General features: G+C 44.2%; 1 non-coding gene across 1 annotated transcript; it reads left to right on the plus strand.

The window, feature by feature from the left end:
• The first annotated feature begins 16,746 nt into the window (after positions 1-16,746).
• LOC122150355 lies at positions 16,747-16,853 on the plus strand. Its single transcript, XR_006163622.1, has one exon. It is a non-coding gene; the product is annotated as a U6 spliceosomal RNA (small nuclear RNA).
• The last annotated feature ends 77 nt before the right edge of the window (positions 16,854-16,930 follow it).

A 16,930-nucleotide genomic window follows, 5' to 3' on the forward strand; every position in this document is an offset into this window, starting at 1 on the left:
GATAGGACCTGGAGTGAAAAAAATCTAATAATGGACTGGGCACAACAAATTGGATTTCACATGAAAAACAGAAGAAGGGGCTTTGGTTCCACTTGACTTTGCAGTTCCAATCCCAGTGTATGTAAATTCTCCATTGTTTCTTGTTTTGGGATATGTATTAGACTGTCTGTTGTGTCCTTAAAACAACCAGCAGTGCCCTTCTTAGTCTAAGTTGACTGATTTCTGCCCTGGAATCTAATAATGCCTGTTTAAAACACATCCTCATTCTCACTAGTCCCCTGAAGGTGATCTTTTAAAGATAGCTGCACCTCATGTTAAATATTGACTCCAGTGGCTTCTTGGTCCTGTTCTACCATTCTAAAGCATTGAACACAGAAACCCACATACCTCTGTGCCTGTATATTGTCTCCTAATGCCTGAGATTTCTTTTGCTACTTTCTTCATCAGGCTGGCTCTCTCTCATCCTTTCTACCCAGGCTCGGGCATTCTTTTCCAGGAAAGCGTCCCTGATTCGTTAAGGCTGAAAGTGCCTCTCCTCTGGGCACCCATAGCCTTATTTACAAATGTATGTCATTGTACTTCCCATATGAAACAGATACGATTTGATTTTGCATACTCCTGAGCAAAAATAGCAAGCTACAGAATAACATAGATAGTATGACCCTTTTTATGTAAAATTGCATATGCGCATGTATAAAGGATATCAAAAATACAAAGCAGATCATGTCACTCCCCTGCCTAAATCCTCCAATGAATTTCCAGTCACAGCTAAAGTAGAACTCCAAGGCCATCCACAAGGAGCTGTTTTCCTCTTTCTGGAAAACAACTGGTTCATTCCCACCTTGCAAGTCGATTGTGCCCCCAGTTGGCTTTGTCTGGAATGCTCTGCCCCAGATGTTTGTCTACTGGCTTTGCACCATCACTGAAGATTCTGTTCAAGGCCACTGACAACCTAGTCCATGTAGGCCCGTCTCCTGTCATTCTTTTTCACATCATCCTGTTATATTTTCTTCAGGAAATTTTTACTACCTGAAAGTAACTTTTCCATCTATTTAGTTGCTTGTTTGCCTGTCTACTCCCCTGCTAGAATATAATCTTCAGGGCTGCAGAGAACAGACTCTAGCTAGTTTGTTCTCCACTGTGGCCCCAACAGCACAGACTAGTGATAGATAGATATAGACACAGATAAAATGTAGGATATGGACATAGATATAGATAAGGATCCATATTCATGAAATAGTGAAGCACTAGATGCCAACCAAAAGGCTGGCAGTCCAAGCACCCCAAGTGGCTCTATGAGAAAAAGACCTGGTAATTTACTTCTATAAAACTTCTAGAAAACCCTATGCAACAGTTCTACTCTGTCACATGGAGTCACTAGAAGTCAAAAATTGACTCCAGGGCACCTACCACCACCACCAAACAACACAGATAGACAGAGATAGATATGCATGTATATATGTAGTTGTGGATACAGATAGACTGCTATGTTTTGCTTCACTCATTTGAGGTAAATATCAAGTTATGGTGCATTGCATTTAAAAGCCATATAAATAGCTCTAAGCTCTCATTCCATCACCCTTCCTTCCCCAGGTGCCTTCCTTCAAAAGTCCCAGAGGTAGGTTCTTCCTGGGGCCAAAATGATCAGTCACCATTGTTCTGCTCAAGAAAGAGACAAATGAAAATGGAGTTTGGTTGGTGTGCCAAAGGCCCAACCTGTACCTACAACTGCTGACTCCAACACTCAGTACCTTCACCACAAGGAGAAGGTCCAAGAACCCTTTGTTTACTCTGTATACTGCAGAAAACACTCTGCAGCCAAGTCCCTGCTCACCACATAAAGTGCTGAAATAACCAGACTCACAAACATTATCAGGCTATCTGTAGCTGCTGTGAGTTACAGCGGACAGGATGATTCTTTCCCTAGAGTTCTCTTTTCAGCTGTATTTCATGATAAGCAGGCCTGGGTTCCAATGTTAAAGTTCTTTGGTGTACCCTCACTTAAAACCTTTCCCCAAAACGTGGTCATTGCAGGGGCAAAGGGGCTCCAGCTCACCCTGAAAGCTTTGTGTTGGTCTGGCTGAAACATCTCCCTCCCTTTGTCTTTTCCTGCCACAGAACTTCCACCACTCTATTAGACATGTAATAATTTTGGACCTGAAATGAAATAGGTCCTGTTCTTCTGAAAAGGCTTTTTCACTGCCTTTCTGCTGTTCTGAAAGCATCTCCTATTCAGTGGTACTCCACAGAATTCCCTTACTCACTAACAGAGGCAAAACAACATTAGAGAAGTTTACTACCTAATGTCACCCACTCCAGTGTCTAAGCTTTAGGCCCTTATGAATTCAAAACATATTCTATTTTATCTTTCTCCCAGAAGGGTGGGCAAATGGACACTCACTTTACATCCATTATCCGTAAGGAGTTATACAAGTGGTTCTTCCCAAGGAAAAAAAAAAAAAAAAGGACCTGCTCCAGGGTGATTTGAAACAGAAACTAGCAATTTTTAAATAACTAAAAATACCTAATATATACAAATATCTATATACATGTAAAATGCAGAGATGACTGTAAGGAGGAACAATTATAAAAACATAATTTTTATATTTATCTCAGCACTTTCTGTGGTGAGCAGGGACTTGGCTACAGAGTGTTTCCTGCAGTACACAGAGTAATATAGATTATTTCTGGGCTATGGAATTTCAAGAGGTTTCATTTTCTTATTTATACTTTCTCTACCATATATTTAATACTTTATTGTAATCTACTTCCATAGTGATACCACCTCGGAAACCCAAGGATGGGTCGCTATGAATCGGGTCCGACTTGATGGCACATAACAACAACAACAATAAGAAAAATGTTTTATAATATTAAAGAAAAAAACTGCAATAACTTAGTGGTGTGGGGGGACATTTGAATCATCAGAAGTCTCAGTTCATGGCACCCTAGCATGCTTGCTCAGCCAGATCCTACTCTTGTTTTATTTATGTATTGATTCCTTTTAATCTCTATATTTTACTCCTCATTCTCCCTCACAGAAAACTGTTCTAATATATTTGATATATATCTTCATATGAATATACTCATAAAATACATAATGCTTTTCTGTGTGAGTATATATACTTACATAAATGTCCTTTATCTATTTTCCCTAACAAAGTCTGACTACCCCCTCCCCACCAAGGAATTAGGGCTTATTCACATTTGCCATTCCATAATACAGTCTGGCAGAGAGGAAGGGCACAATAATTGTTTATTGAACTGAACTGAAATGTTACAACCACTCTCTCCTAAAATGCTCACCTTTCCTGTACTTCAGTGACACTTTCTCCTACTTTCTCTTCTGCCTCTCAGTCCCTTGATATGACCTTTCTTTTTCTCCTCCCTGATTATAAGCATTACCTAAGGATTAATCCTTGTCTATCTTTTGCCCTCACTATACCTGACCCCACAATCAGTCCCCTCCATGCCCATGGCTTTAATTATCATTGTGGTATAGATATCTCTACCCTTACCTTCCTTGCCAAGCCATAGAGCTACATCTTCATCTAACAGACGAAAGTTCTGAAAGCATCTCCTATTCAGTGGTACTCCACAGAATTCCCTTACTCACTTCTTCCCCTGCCCAAACCTTTATCTTCTCTCAGAGACAGGTGTCATTATTCTTCTGGTTCCTCAATCTCATCTGTAATACACTTCTCCCTTCTCTTTCACTCTGGGTTTGGAATTCTTTCATTTTATTCATTTCTACCTAATGTATAATACCACTAATTCACAGTCAAGGGCTGTGTTGAGTGCTAAGAATAGAGAAGTGAGTGAGACAAGTTTCCTACCCTTGGAAGACAGGAAATAGACAAATGACCATTGTGTTACACAGAGTGGTCCATGCTAAGAAAGAAATAAGTAAGGTGGTATGGACAACTGGGGACATGAGGGTGGTCAGGAACCAGAATAAGACAATTTACAGAATGAGAAGAGACCCTCTCATGAAGAGACCCAGGGGATGAGCAAACAATCCAGGTTCAGGGGTCAGCAGATGCCCAGACCATAGAGAAAGAAGCTTCATGTGGTCAAGGACAAGTAATGAGGCCTTTGTGGCTGGAGCTTATTGAGGATGGAGAGATCAGAACTGGATGAGAGCAAGGAGAGGAAGAGGCCAGATCATGGGGAGCCTTAGAGATCACTGGCAGGCATTTGAATTTTATCCTAAGTGTTATGGAAAATCAAATGGCATTTAGCCAGACAGAGATCTTACTTCATTTTTAAAAGATCACTTTCACAAATGCAGGAATGAATGGGGGTAGTGGCAAAAGAGGGAGCAGGGAGTCAAGTTCAAAGTTCAAAACTCTTGCGCCAGGCCAGGTGAGAGGTAGTAAGAGCTTGAAGTACAGGATGACAGTGATGATGGTGAGAATGGGCATATTTGAGACGTATGTTGAAGATAAATCCAACAGGACTTGCTGATGGGTTGGATATGGAGGGTGAGGGAAAGAGAAGATTCAAGGATGACTAAGAACTTCTGATATAAACAACTAGGTAGATGACAATTCCCTTTCTTGAAATTGGGACAGAGAAGGAGTGAACAGGGCCAGCTGGCAGTTGGGTACAGCAGAGAATTAAGTTTTGTTTGTTGTTGTTGTTGTTATGTGCCGTCGAGTCAGCCCCGACTCATAGCGACCCCTCCTTGGGTTTCCGAGGCAGTATCACTACAGAAGTAGGATTGCCCAACCTTCCTTCCGAGGAGTGGCTGGTGGGTTTGAACCGCCAGCCGTCTGGTTAGCAGGCAAGTGTCTTAGCCACTATGCTACCAGAGTTAGACATGCTAAATTTAAGATGCTAGTGAGACATCCTGGTGGAGATGTAAGGTTGACAGTTCGATATAATAACCTGGAGCTCCATGGGGAAGCGGTGGGATGGAGGTACATTTGGGAGACATCATCATAGAGATGGTATTTTTGCCATGGCACCACAAAGATAGAAGAGAAGAGGGGAGGGGAGAGTAAAAGAGGGGAGAGACCATAACCAGTTTCTGACACCCTTCAGCACTTGGAGGTCCTGGCTAACAGGAGGACCAGCAAAATTGCATGAGAGGCAGACCCTGGGGACATATAAAATTCATGAGAGTATGATGTTATGGAACTAAAAAAGAAGAATGTTTCCTACAAAGAGGAGTTGAATGTGCCTAATATGACTAAAAGACCAAGACCAGAAAACACCCATTGCTTTTAGGATGATAAAGACCGAAGAGTAATTTTGCTTGTAAGCCAATATTGCAAGCCAAACTGGAGACTCAATGGTACATAACAACAACAACAACCCACTTGTTGGAATACCTCATTATCTGACACCTTACATTTATGACAATAGTAAAAAATCTACTATCCAGCCATTTTGCACATTAATGACACACATCTGGCAGTAATGAATGCCGAGGTGAGAGTAATGCTGGCTATGATGGTTAAGGTAATGTGTCAACTTGGCTGGGGCATGATTCTCAGTGATTTGGCAGTTATGCAATGGGGCAATCTGGCAGTTATGCAATGATGTAGTCATCCTCCATTATGTGATCTGATGTGGTAACCCTCCATTTTCACATAACACTGAATTTTGCATAATGACTTGGTCTTTGGAATCTAACCATCTCGATAAGTGTCGAGTGGTGTAGTAATTTGTAGGTAAAGGAATAGAAGCAGTATGTGTAGACAACACTTTGGAGAATTTATTGCAAATGGGGCTATAGGTAGAGAGGGACATAGCATCTATGCAGGCCTTTGTGAAGACAGGGAATAACAGAGTATGTTTGTGTGTTAATAGGAATGCACACTAAGGATGGAGAGAGAGAAGAAACAATGAAGAAGAAAAATCCTTGAGAAGGACAGAGAGAAGGCACTAGCCTTTGATAAAAGGGGGTCTTTTTCCATCCCAGAAGGAGGAATGTTGGAGAATATGGATACACTGTGTACACAGAGATACTTGAGTAGACCTGGTCATTGGCAGAACAGGGCATTCTCTGATGGTTTCCATTTTCTCAATGAAGAGTGATGTGAGATCCTGAGTGATGACAGAGTTTGGAGAAGAGCAAAGAGCTGTGGGGGGTTTGAGGTGCAAGCATGAGAACTTTCCTCATGGCTTCTCACTTTCTCTTTCTGCTTCCAGTACAGCAGCTCTCATACAAGCCCTGACTGTCTCCACCTACACTACCAACCACATGGCCTCCTAACAGATCTTCCTGTACCCAGACCCTTCAGCCCTTCAATCCTTTATCTATCCATCCTTCAGAGGGATCCTCCTAAATCCCAGATATGCAAGTTGACACATCATGGAAATCTATGATGGACTTCACTGTATAAAGGTCAACGTTCTTACACTTTAACTGAAATACTAAAACACAAGCAGGAGCTCTGGTAGCGTAGTGCCTAAGACACTTGACTGCTAACCAGAAGGCTGGCGGTTCAAACCCACCAGCCACTCCTGGGGAGGAAGGTTGGGCAATCTACTTCTGTAGTGATAGCACCTTGGAAACCCAAGGAGGGGTCGCTATGAGTCGGGTCCAACTCAATGGCAAATGATAACAACAACAACAACAATAAAACAACCCCAGTTGTGTTGAGTCAGTTCTAACTCACAGTGACCCTATGTGTTACAGAGTGGAATTGCCCCATAGGGTTTCTTGGGTGTGTCACCTCTATGGAAGCAGATTGCCAGGCCTTTCTTCCCAGTGCCACTGAGTGGGTTCAAACTGCCAACCTTTCAGTTGCTGTTGTTGTTGTTGTTGTTAAGTGCCGTCGAGTCGTTTCCGACTCATAGTGACACCATGCACAGCAGAACAAAACACTGCCCGATCCCGCGCCAGCCCCACAATCCCTGCTATACTTGAGCCCATCATCGCAGCCACCGTGTCAATCCACCTCGTTGAAGGCCTCCCTCTCTTTCGTCGACCCAGTTGCTAGTCAGGCACAAACCATTTGGGCCACCCAGGGACTTATACTACAATACAGAGTTCTCCATTTTCAACCCCAATCTACCTTGGCAAGCTTATGCCCAATGAACTTCCTGCCCCTTTACCTTCCCCTGAACCACAGCAGCCTATTAATTTACCACCACCACCACCACCCCATAAATGCCATGAAATCTCTCACTTTTAATGTCTTTGTTCAAGCTCTTTTCTTCTGCCTGGCATGCCTTCTTCCCCATTGCAGAAGTCTTTCTCATTCCTTAAGATCCAACACAAATCCCACCTATTTCAAGATTCTTCCATTAATATTAATTTCTCCCTCCGTAGCTCTTTATTTCTCTAAAACTTATTATTATAACAGATCAAAGTCTGTCTTGTACTGTAAGCATGCATTTATGCATGTGCAGTTGTCTATATGTGTGACTGCATCTGTCTCTAAGGGAGGAACAAATGAAGAAGGGAGAAGGAAAGAGAGGGAGAGGAGCAAAGAGGAATGAAAAATGGAGATGCCTCAAGGACGCCTGTTGGTTTGCCTCAATGGCTTGAATTAAACTGCTCAACAGTGATTCCCAAGACTGGCAAAAGCTTCAGCCACTGCCCCAGCCCGACCCCATCTTCTCTTCATGGGTTTATTCTAGGCACTGGGCTGACAAGTCCCCTCCCCTCCCCTCTGCTTCCTCCTTTTCTTTCTCCCCCCTGCGCCTCCATCTTAGATGCCCAGTAATTACCTTAAATCTTAAGTAGTTCCACCTTTGAAAAGAGCAGGGGGAGGGGACTGAGAGAAATAGGGCAGAGAGATAAGAATGCAGTGTTGAAAAATTCATACTAAAGGAAACACGTGCTCTCCTCCCCTCCTCGGCCTCCCATCTGATAAAATCCTGGCAGAGGCCTTGCTTTCCAGGCACATGCGGAGACCAGGGGAGGCTCAGCCAAGACTGTCTGAGGTGATCAGAAAGTCACCACCACTACCGCTGGGAAAGAGGCATTTTGCTCCTGGGGGGCCTGGGAGGTTGGGGGGGGGGATGGGAGGCAGTAAGAAGACAGCGGTAGGAAAGGAGGGGTCCTCACTAGCTACACCCTGAGCTGCCCCCTGTTGCACTTCCTCCCTCCCCTCCTGAGGAAGGAAGGCCTAACGAGGCATTGTCCTCCATAGCCACCTCCCACCCCTCCACCTTCCGTGCTGTTTAGGAATCCTCAAAGATGGGGCATGACCCTGGGCCAGGGTGAGTGGCCGCCTCACTCCACTTTATTGAGCACTATTTGCTTAGAGCCCGGGGCAGGGGAGTTGAGAGGCCTGGGTCTAGTTTACCCAAAAAGCCGGATCTCGATCCCAGCCCCAGTCTCTCACTCCCCTCGCAAAGCACTGCAGAGGCTGCGGCCTGATTAATGCTGTGCGCTGCTATGTACACGAGACGGGATTGCGATTCCCGGCAAGCGGTCCAGGCTCTGCTGCGGAGACTCTGGCTGCTCGACTACGACCCCTGGCGGCCCGTGGGGAACCTCGGCACAGCTTCAGAAGCAAATCGGAGCCACTGGACTGGAAGCCGAGAGAGTATTTTAGGAGAAAACAGCAAACCCTTTGTTGATTCTGACTCATAGCGACCCGGTAAGAGTAAGTCGACACTATAGGGCAGGTAGACTTGCCCCATAAGGTTTCCAAAGCTGTAATCTTTACGGAAGCAGACTTCCACATCTTTCTCCCACGGATCGAACCGCTGACCTTTCAGGTTTAGAGTCGAGTGCTTTAACCATTGCAGCAGCAGAGAGCCCTTTACAAGAAAATGAGGTAAGAAATATATGCCCCCAGATGGTGCAGGGCGGAGGTGAGGGAGTGAAAGAAGCCAATTTTGCTTTCTTATATTCGAAACAGGAAGGAACAATCTGTTGGGGATGGTGAGGACTGACAGAGAGTAATGGGAAGGGAAAGATGGAAATGTGAAAATCTGTTTATAATTGGAAAGGAAGCTATTTAATATAATGTCTACACGGAATAAGACTTAAAAGTTTTTCCCTGCTCTAAACTCTGGTTCCTTCGTCTTCATTTCCAACCAGCAGTGAGCTCTGATCTCACTGTTCATACCTGATTTTCCTGTTCATTCCCCAAACCCGCTGTCTTTTGGAAAAAGTGTTTATTCAGGGGAATAGAACTGGCTTCTGCATAGCCTTCAATCATTCTGGGTCAATATAAGACAGGAGTTTTAGAGTCTGGGCATTGAAGAGAGACTGTAAATCTTGACTGCAAATCTGATATATGTCACTCACAAGCTGTGTGACCTTGAACAAGTTGCTCAACCTCTCTGAACCTTAGTTACCTTGTCTAGAAAGCTGAGTATAAGGAAAATTTGCCTTAAGATTGGGGCGATAAAGAGGCAGGGGCATCGTAGGTATTCCCAGCCTTGTCTCTGATCCAGTACAAAGAAGCTGCCAGATGCTGGTTCTGCATTCTCTCCCTTGGCAGGACGCTCTTGGGGCATGAAAGTGATACACTAGGTTCAACAATGGGCCAGGAGCCCATGAGTAGCAGCTCTTTCTTGGGATATGAGTCTTGCTCCAATTTCCCCAACTCCTTCCTGTTCTTTCCCATCTATTCACACAGCATTCCAGGTCCTCAAACCCAACCAAACCCACTGCCACTGAGTCGATTCCAACAGGTAGGATCCACAAAATGATACATGGGGGTGTACATATATATGGCATGCAGGGAGCTGATTCTAGCTGGGGGTGGAGGCTGATGCCTTTAGTGACCTCATAAAGGTTACACATCAATGTCATTGCCTTTGATGTCAACATGGCAAACATTCAATGCCTTGGGTAGGTAAAGCTCTCTGCTGGGTACTTGAAAGAAGGAGAGGATCTCCAGGAGGCCCTTGCAGTTTACTGGGGAGGTGTGACATACACATAGGAAAAACTAAATACTATTAATAATAAAAGACAGCTGGTAAGAAGGTCAAATGAGGGGTTCATGAAGTGCTATAGGACATCAGAGAATGGAAAACTGATTGAAATCAAAGTTGAGGGGCCACCTGAACACTATGCTACAGAAAATGGTGATGAAGTGAGCACTTCCCTCTAATTCAGGATATAACTTGAATGTATCCTGGGGCAGGGGCAGGGGCACATGTACAGAAAACTGACTCCTCAAAGTAAGATTCCCCTGAAAGTCCTGGCCCATCTTAGCCCTAGGATCCCATGACTTTCAAAGACTCCACTTCTGAGAGTGAGCCTGCTCAGTGACCATCTCCTGGAGGGCAAAACTGCTTATGTTGATTTGCAACTACATTTCCCAGAGATGAGCAATAGGAGAGAAGACAGGTACTTGTTTACTTATGATTTCTTACCTGTTCATTTATCAGTTCACTCCATATTCATCCATCCATCCATTAGGCAGTCAGTTCCTCATTCCCTCACTAAGAATTTATTTACTGAGCAATTGTCTTATCACCAACACTTGGCCCTGTGCTATAAGAAGTACAAAATAATTACATATTTCCTGCCTTTCTACCCTATGCAAGAGTCTACATTCCCTATTCAATTATAGAGAATCTCTTCTCCTGTCCCGATCAGTGTGAGGGACCAGATTGACAAGGCTCAGTCCATTGCAGTACCAGCATAAGGAGCTGTCAAGTTGATTCCAACTCCTGGAGACCCCATGTGTGTCAGAGTAGAACTGTTTGAAAGTAGGGCACCAGGCTTTTCCTTTGAGTGCCTCTGAGTGGGCTCAAACCGCCAACCCTTCAGTTAGCAGCCAAGCATGTAAACCATTTACACCACCCAGGGATTCCTCCATTGCAGTAGCAGGACCCTCCTAAACACCGATCTCCACTACTCTGATCAGCAAACACTTTCATATTGAATTTAATTGCTAGACCTCACAGATCCATCCACTTGAAGGGACAAAGAAGAACGTGGCTTAATGTACTAGCCCCTTAAGATCAGATCCAAATATGTGTAGCCCTTGCCCTGCACTAGACCTGTGGTGATGGACACATGAGCTGGTCCCAGTCTGTCCCTTGCAGGATCCCACCCCCTGGGTGTTCACCTAGCCAGGATCATTCCAGTCGCCTCTTTTCCTTGCTTACCACCTCTCACTCCCACCCCCAGCCTTCGTGGGATCTGTGACAATCTGTGCTCTTTAAAATATTTTCTAGAGTGTATTTGTGTGTCTTTAGCGGTGGTAGAATGCTGTATAATTATCTCCCAATTCATCAGGCTCCTTAACAGGCTAATGCCTTTTTTTCCAATAAGTTTCTCTGGCTGAAGCACCAATAGGCCTGTTGCTACGGAAACCAGAGCATTGCTTTCTCTTTTAATGGTATGTTGAAAACTCTGTGTGTATGTGCATGCACACATATGACGGCTGCTCACTTTTTCAGGCTCTTTTTTCCTTCCCTACCTGTACTGACCTGTCTGGCATTTTCCCCACATCACGTGTTTTAGAACATTCCCCCCTCATCCACAGCCCCTGCCTGCCCCCTTCCTGCCTTTCACCGTGACTCCACCTTCCCCCACCCTTCCATCTGGTGTTCTCAGCTGTTTAAAAAAGAAATACCAGTTGGCTTTGCATGAAATCTAAAAGGGAGAGGGAAATAAAAGGTAATTGTAGAAACAAAGCTTTGCAAAAGCCTTTGACCAGCCAGGTGTTTCCTGCTGGAAAGCTCCCAGCCTCACCTGGCCACCTTCCTAGAACATGGGGCTTCTTCAGAGAAGGGGGAGAAGGGCTGGAGAGATTGCACAGCTCAGTGCAGGAATGAAGGAAGAGCATATCACGGCAGCACCATCTGCTGCTGCTGCTCCTGGGCACAGAGGAACATACCTCCACCCATGTCACTGGATTTGGTTCAAGGATTGTTTGAGGTGGTGAAGGTACTTGAAATGTATTTATTTAATCATTTAGTCAATAAACATATACTGAAGACTTAGTATATCCCAGGCACTGTTCTAGGCACTGGGGATACACAAGATGGTCTCTGTCCTCAACAATCAAGACCTGCTTACATAAAATTGTTAAAACAACACAGTAAGTAGAAAGAGACAATGTCATAATTAGGGATTTGGGCTCAGGAGTTAGACAAACTTAAACTTGAACCCCAGGCCATCATTGCCTAGCTGTGACCTTGGATAAAGGACAAAACCTCTTTCAGTTTTTTTGACCCCCTAAAAATAACATACTCCTGGGTGGGGCTTATGGTTAAGTGCTGGCCTACCAACTGAAAGGTTAGCAGTTCAAACCCAGCCAGCGTTGCCTCAGAAGAAAGGCCTGCTTCCCAAAGCCCAGCCCTGAAAACCCTGTGGAGAAGTCAGTTCTACTCTGCACACGTGGGGTTACCATGAGTTGGAATTGACTCAACAGCAACTAATAACAACAAAATTAGCATAATAATGAAGTTGGTTTTGACAATTAAGTTTATTTGCATACCACCTGGTATATAATCTATGCTCAATAATTGTTGGTTGCCATTATTGTCTTTGTCATCATGACTGTCATTACCATTGTTGATGTTGGAGGAAGGTCAGGACTTAAGTGCAAGGCAACCATCGAGGCAGGGATGAGGTCATAGAGGAGGCATTTGACTGACATTTTCTAGGTGGGAAAGGTGGGAAGAACATGTAGTCAGAAGGATCAGCATGTACCAAGGCATGAGGTGTAGAGGAGGAAGTGGATTCTGTGTGGCTGGAGTGTCAGAGCCACGGAGCGTCTGAGGGCTGGAACACAACAAACTCAGGCTGGGCCCTGAAGGACACTGATTGCTGCTCCAAGGAGAATGAACTGCACCCTCCAGTTAATGGGGAGGGAGCAAGAGGGTTTTAGATTTAAGAGTGGAATGAATGAACAAATAAACTGTTTAGAAAGAAGGATTTTTCCTTGTTATACATGAAATCCCACAGTTAAGAGGATCTGAGCCTGCCTTTGCTGAAAAGTAAGTGATGCCAGGTGCTCCTGGCCAGCTCCACAGATCAGGTGAACCCTCGCTCTGATTTTGCTCCTTCTTTCCGGCGCATTCCAGGCTACACATACTAGAAGATCAGATCCAACTTGCTCTAGCTATGTAGCTTTGAACTAGGCCCTGAGCCAGTCTGGTGCAATGGGAAAGGTAGATGAGATAACCTCTGAAGTCTCTTCTAGCTGTGGGTAGCATGACTCTCTAATTAAAGGGGAGTCACTGGGTGGTGCAAATGGTTAACACACTCATCTGTTGTCTGAAAGGTTGGCAGTTTGAGTCCACCGATAGGCACCTCAGAAGAAAGATCTGGCAATCTACTTCTAAAATATCAGCTGTTGCAAACCCTGTTTTACTCTGCCACACATAGGGTCATCCCAAGTAAAAATCCACTCAATGCAACTGGTTTCTTTAATTAGTTACAATTTCTGTAATTTAAGGACCTTAACTCATTTGTAACCCATGGTACATATAAGTAAGTACTCCTTACATTTTCCATCTCTGGGATACTTGAAAACTTTTCCCTCTCGTATAGTATATGGTAGAGTCAGGACAGGGACTTGTGTAACTGCGTAAAACAGAAGGAAGTTCATATTGCTGTGTTGAGAGGTTGTTGTATGGTTGGTGCAGCCTGAAGGAGTGATTGAAACTTTGTCTCTTTGGGCTTCTGAACAGTCAGTTAAGACTACTAAGTATATTTAGTGTTTCCTGTGTGCTATTGAAAGGAGCTCTGGTGATGCAGTGCCTAAGGCATTTGACTATTAACCAGAAGGCCGGCTGTTCAAACCCACCAGCCACTCCATGAAAGGAAAGTGGGGCAATCTACTTCCATAAAGATTTACCAAATTGGAAACCCAATGGGGATCATATGAGTCAGGATCAACTCAATGGCAATGGGGTGGTTGGTTGGTTGATATGTTATTGAAGGAGCTCTGGTGGGCAGTGGTTGAATCATTTGACTGCTAACCAAAAGGTTGGTAGTGTGAACCCAACAGCTGCTCCACAGAAGAAAGATGAGGCAGTCTGCTTCCATAAAGATTTACAGCTTTAGAAACCCTATGGGGGGTTGCTATGAATTGGCATCAACTCAATGGCAGTTGCTTTGTTTTTTTGGTGTGTTATTTAGAAGGTGTGGTGTTTAGAGTTAGATAATATTCAAGTGAATATTTTTTCCATGCCTCATCTCATCTGTCCCACCACTAGAGTACACAGGGACAAATGTGTCACACATAATATCTATCAAAATCCATCATACCTAACAAAATTTTATAATACTCAATGATTCAGCATTGGTGAAAAAATACTATATCTACAAAATCTTACAAACAGAAAGTAATTTGGTAATGTAAGGGTTAAAGGAGTAGAAAGCCTGGAGGTGGATCATCTGGCAAGGAGGAAAGATATCAGTGTGTGTAGAGACTAGAATAAGGAGCTTTGGTGGCACAGTGGGTAAGGCGTTGGGCTGCTAACCAAAACATTGGAGTTCAAACCCACCAGCTGCTCTGTGGAAGAGAGATCAGGCACTCTGCTCCCACAAAGATTAACAGCCTTGGAAACTCTATGGGGCAGTTTACTCTGTTCTAAAGGGCTGCTATGAGTCAGGATTGACTTGATGGCTGTGTTTTTTCTTTTCTTTTCTTTTCTTTTTTAAAGAGAGTAGGGTGGTGGTTGGAGGAGCAGCAGAAATGAACAGCAGAATTGTGAGTGTGCAGGAGAGAGGACAGGTACAGACTGGTGACTGAGCCAGTGCTGGAGGGGAAGATCAAGAGGAGTCAGTGATAACACAGAGGTTGTGGGACTGGCAGGCTAATGCTGTTGTACTTGGCGACTGAAAAAAAAAAATAGCAAGTCAAGAAGTAAGATTGGATTCTCTGGGTTTGGCCTTATTAAAAAGGAAACAGCAGAACTGCAAAATCGGCTTTAGTCACGTAGTACATCCACCCTTCACTCTCTACACTGAGCAAGCATTCTTGAACTTTGCAATTTTAAATGATGCCATATTTTTCTTTTACCTTTCATTTAAAATAAAGGAGCGCTGGTAGCATAGTGCCTAAGGCACTTGACTTCTAACCAGAAGGCTGGCATTTCAAACCCACCAGCCACTCCGTGGAAGCAAGACTGGGCAATCTACTTCGGTAAAGATGTAGCACCTTGGAAACCCAATGGGGGTTGCTATGCGTCGGAATTGACTCCATGGCAGTGGGTTTGCGGTTTGTTTTGTTTTGTTTTGTTTTGTTTAAAATGAGACAATGGTATCTCTGAAAATAAGTGTCAACCTGGATTTCCATTAACAAAAGGAAATCAGAGTTGGCCAAAGGTTACCAGGCAGTGAGCTAAACACAGCTGTAGTTTCCAACCCCTTTCTACTCCACAGGTACTTGCCCTTAACAGGGATCTTTAAGGAGCAGAATGAACATTTATATTTCCAGGTGGACTCGCAGGGAAGAGAGTTGGTCCCCATCCCTACCCCCGCACCTCCATTGATTGATTTGTATTCTGCATTCTTTCAAAATTCTTAGGATGTATCACTACTGTAATTAGAACAAAAAAAAAACACATGCAAACACACATGCATATTTTCATTGAATTTGATGAAGCCTCAAAAGATATATAGATATACAGTTAAACTATTTTAAAATATGAGGAAAGTTTGCAGGGGAAGGAGGAGAAACATGCCTTATATCACAAGTACAGTAAAACCTGCCAAAGCCAGAACATGTGTAAGGCAGAAACATGTCAGAAAAGGAAAACTCAAATATTTCCCACTAAAACAAGCAATAGAAAAGTGGTAAGACTGCACACTGTCAAAGGAAGAAAACTTATGAGACCTGGGAAAATAAGGCAGGCTTGTTGAGTTCCCCTGTCACAGGTTTCACTGTGCTAGGTGGAGCTCAACAACAGCCTCGCAACAGCCATGTGAGATAAATATTCTGTGCCCTTAAAAAAATTGACATTGAGTCATTCTCAACTCATGGCAACCCCATGTGTGCCAGAGTAGAACTGTTCTCTTTGGGGTTTTTGCAAAATGGACAAGGAGGCCACATGTTCTGACCTCCTCTAATCCCACTAGAGGAAGACAGAGTCATCATCAATAACCCAAGGCCTATTCCTGCCAGGCCAGACATGCTGCCTCCCTCCAGCCCTTTCTCTAACCCTTCCTCCCAAAGCACCCACCACCTCTCTCCTGGGTTCGATAATTCACTGCAGTGGCCACACAGAACTCACTGGTTACGGGGTTTATTAGGGAAGCACCAGGCTACAACTCAAGTTCAGGAAGAACGCTCAGTCTCTCTCCCACCCCACTGTCCCTCAGCCAACAGTCTCTCACAGTCTCTTTCCCAGCAGTGCTGGTCCCTCGGTGTCTCGCTCAGCAATGCGTGTCTCAGGAGCCCGTGTCTCTTTCAGCAGCACATCTTCCTCAACCAGCAGTCAGAGAGGGTTCTGCCTCTAGGAGGCCTCCTTTTGAGCCCAGCAGGGTGGTCAAACTAGCCAATCACAGCATCAGAACTCTAAGCACCTGGGAGAGAGTGGGAACCTCCCAGAACATTGTATTGTTCCACACCCAATAGAAATAACCCAGGTAGATAACATTTACAATCAGGAGCTCCTCAGTTGCTCATTCCACCACTGAGTTTACAATGACTTATGGGTAGAAAAGCCATACTAAGTAATTTACTACACTGCAATTTTCAATGGCTGATTATTCAGAAGCAGATCACCAGGCCTTTCTTCCATATATCTCTGGGTGGAGTCGAACTGCCAACCTTTCGGTTAGCAGCTGAGTGCATGTTAGTACCACTCAAGGACCCCCTATACTCTTTCACACACTAAGAAATTGAAGTTAAGTGGTTGCTTCAGCAGCACATATACTAAAATTGGAACGATACAGAGAAGGTGAGCATGGCCCCTGAACAAGCATGACATGCAAATAAATTCATGAAGCATTCCATATTTGGGGGGCAGCATTCACATAGAGGGAAAGCTGGACAGACAGGAATGCATAGATAAGAAAGGCACAGGGAGGGAGTAGTCA

This window comes from Orycteropus afer, unplaced genomic scaffold, assembly GCF_000298275.1.
Source record: "Orycteropus afer afer isolate SDZICR_OR568_19922 unplaced genomic scaffold, OryAfe1.0 scaffold00126, whole genome shotgun sequence".
Taxonomy (NCBI): Eukaryota; Metazoa; Chordata; class Mammalia; order Tubulidentata; family Orycteropodidae; genus Orycteropus; species Orycteropus afer.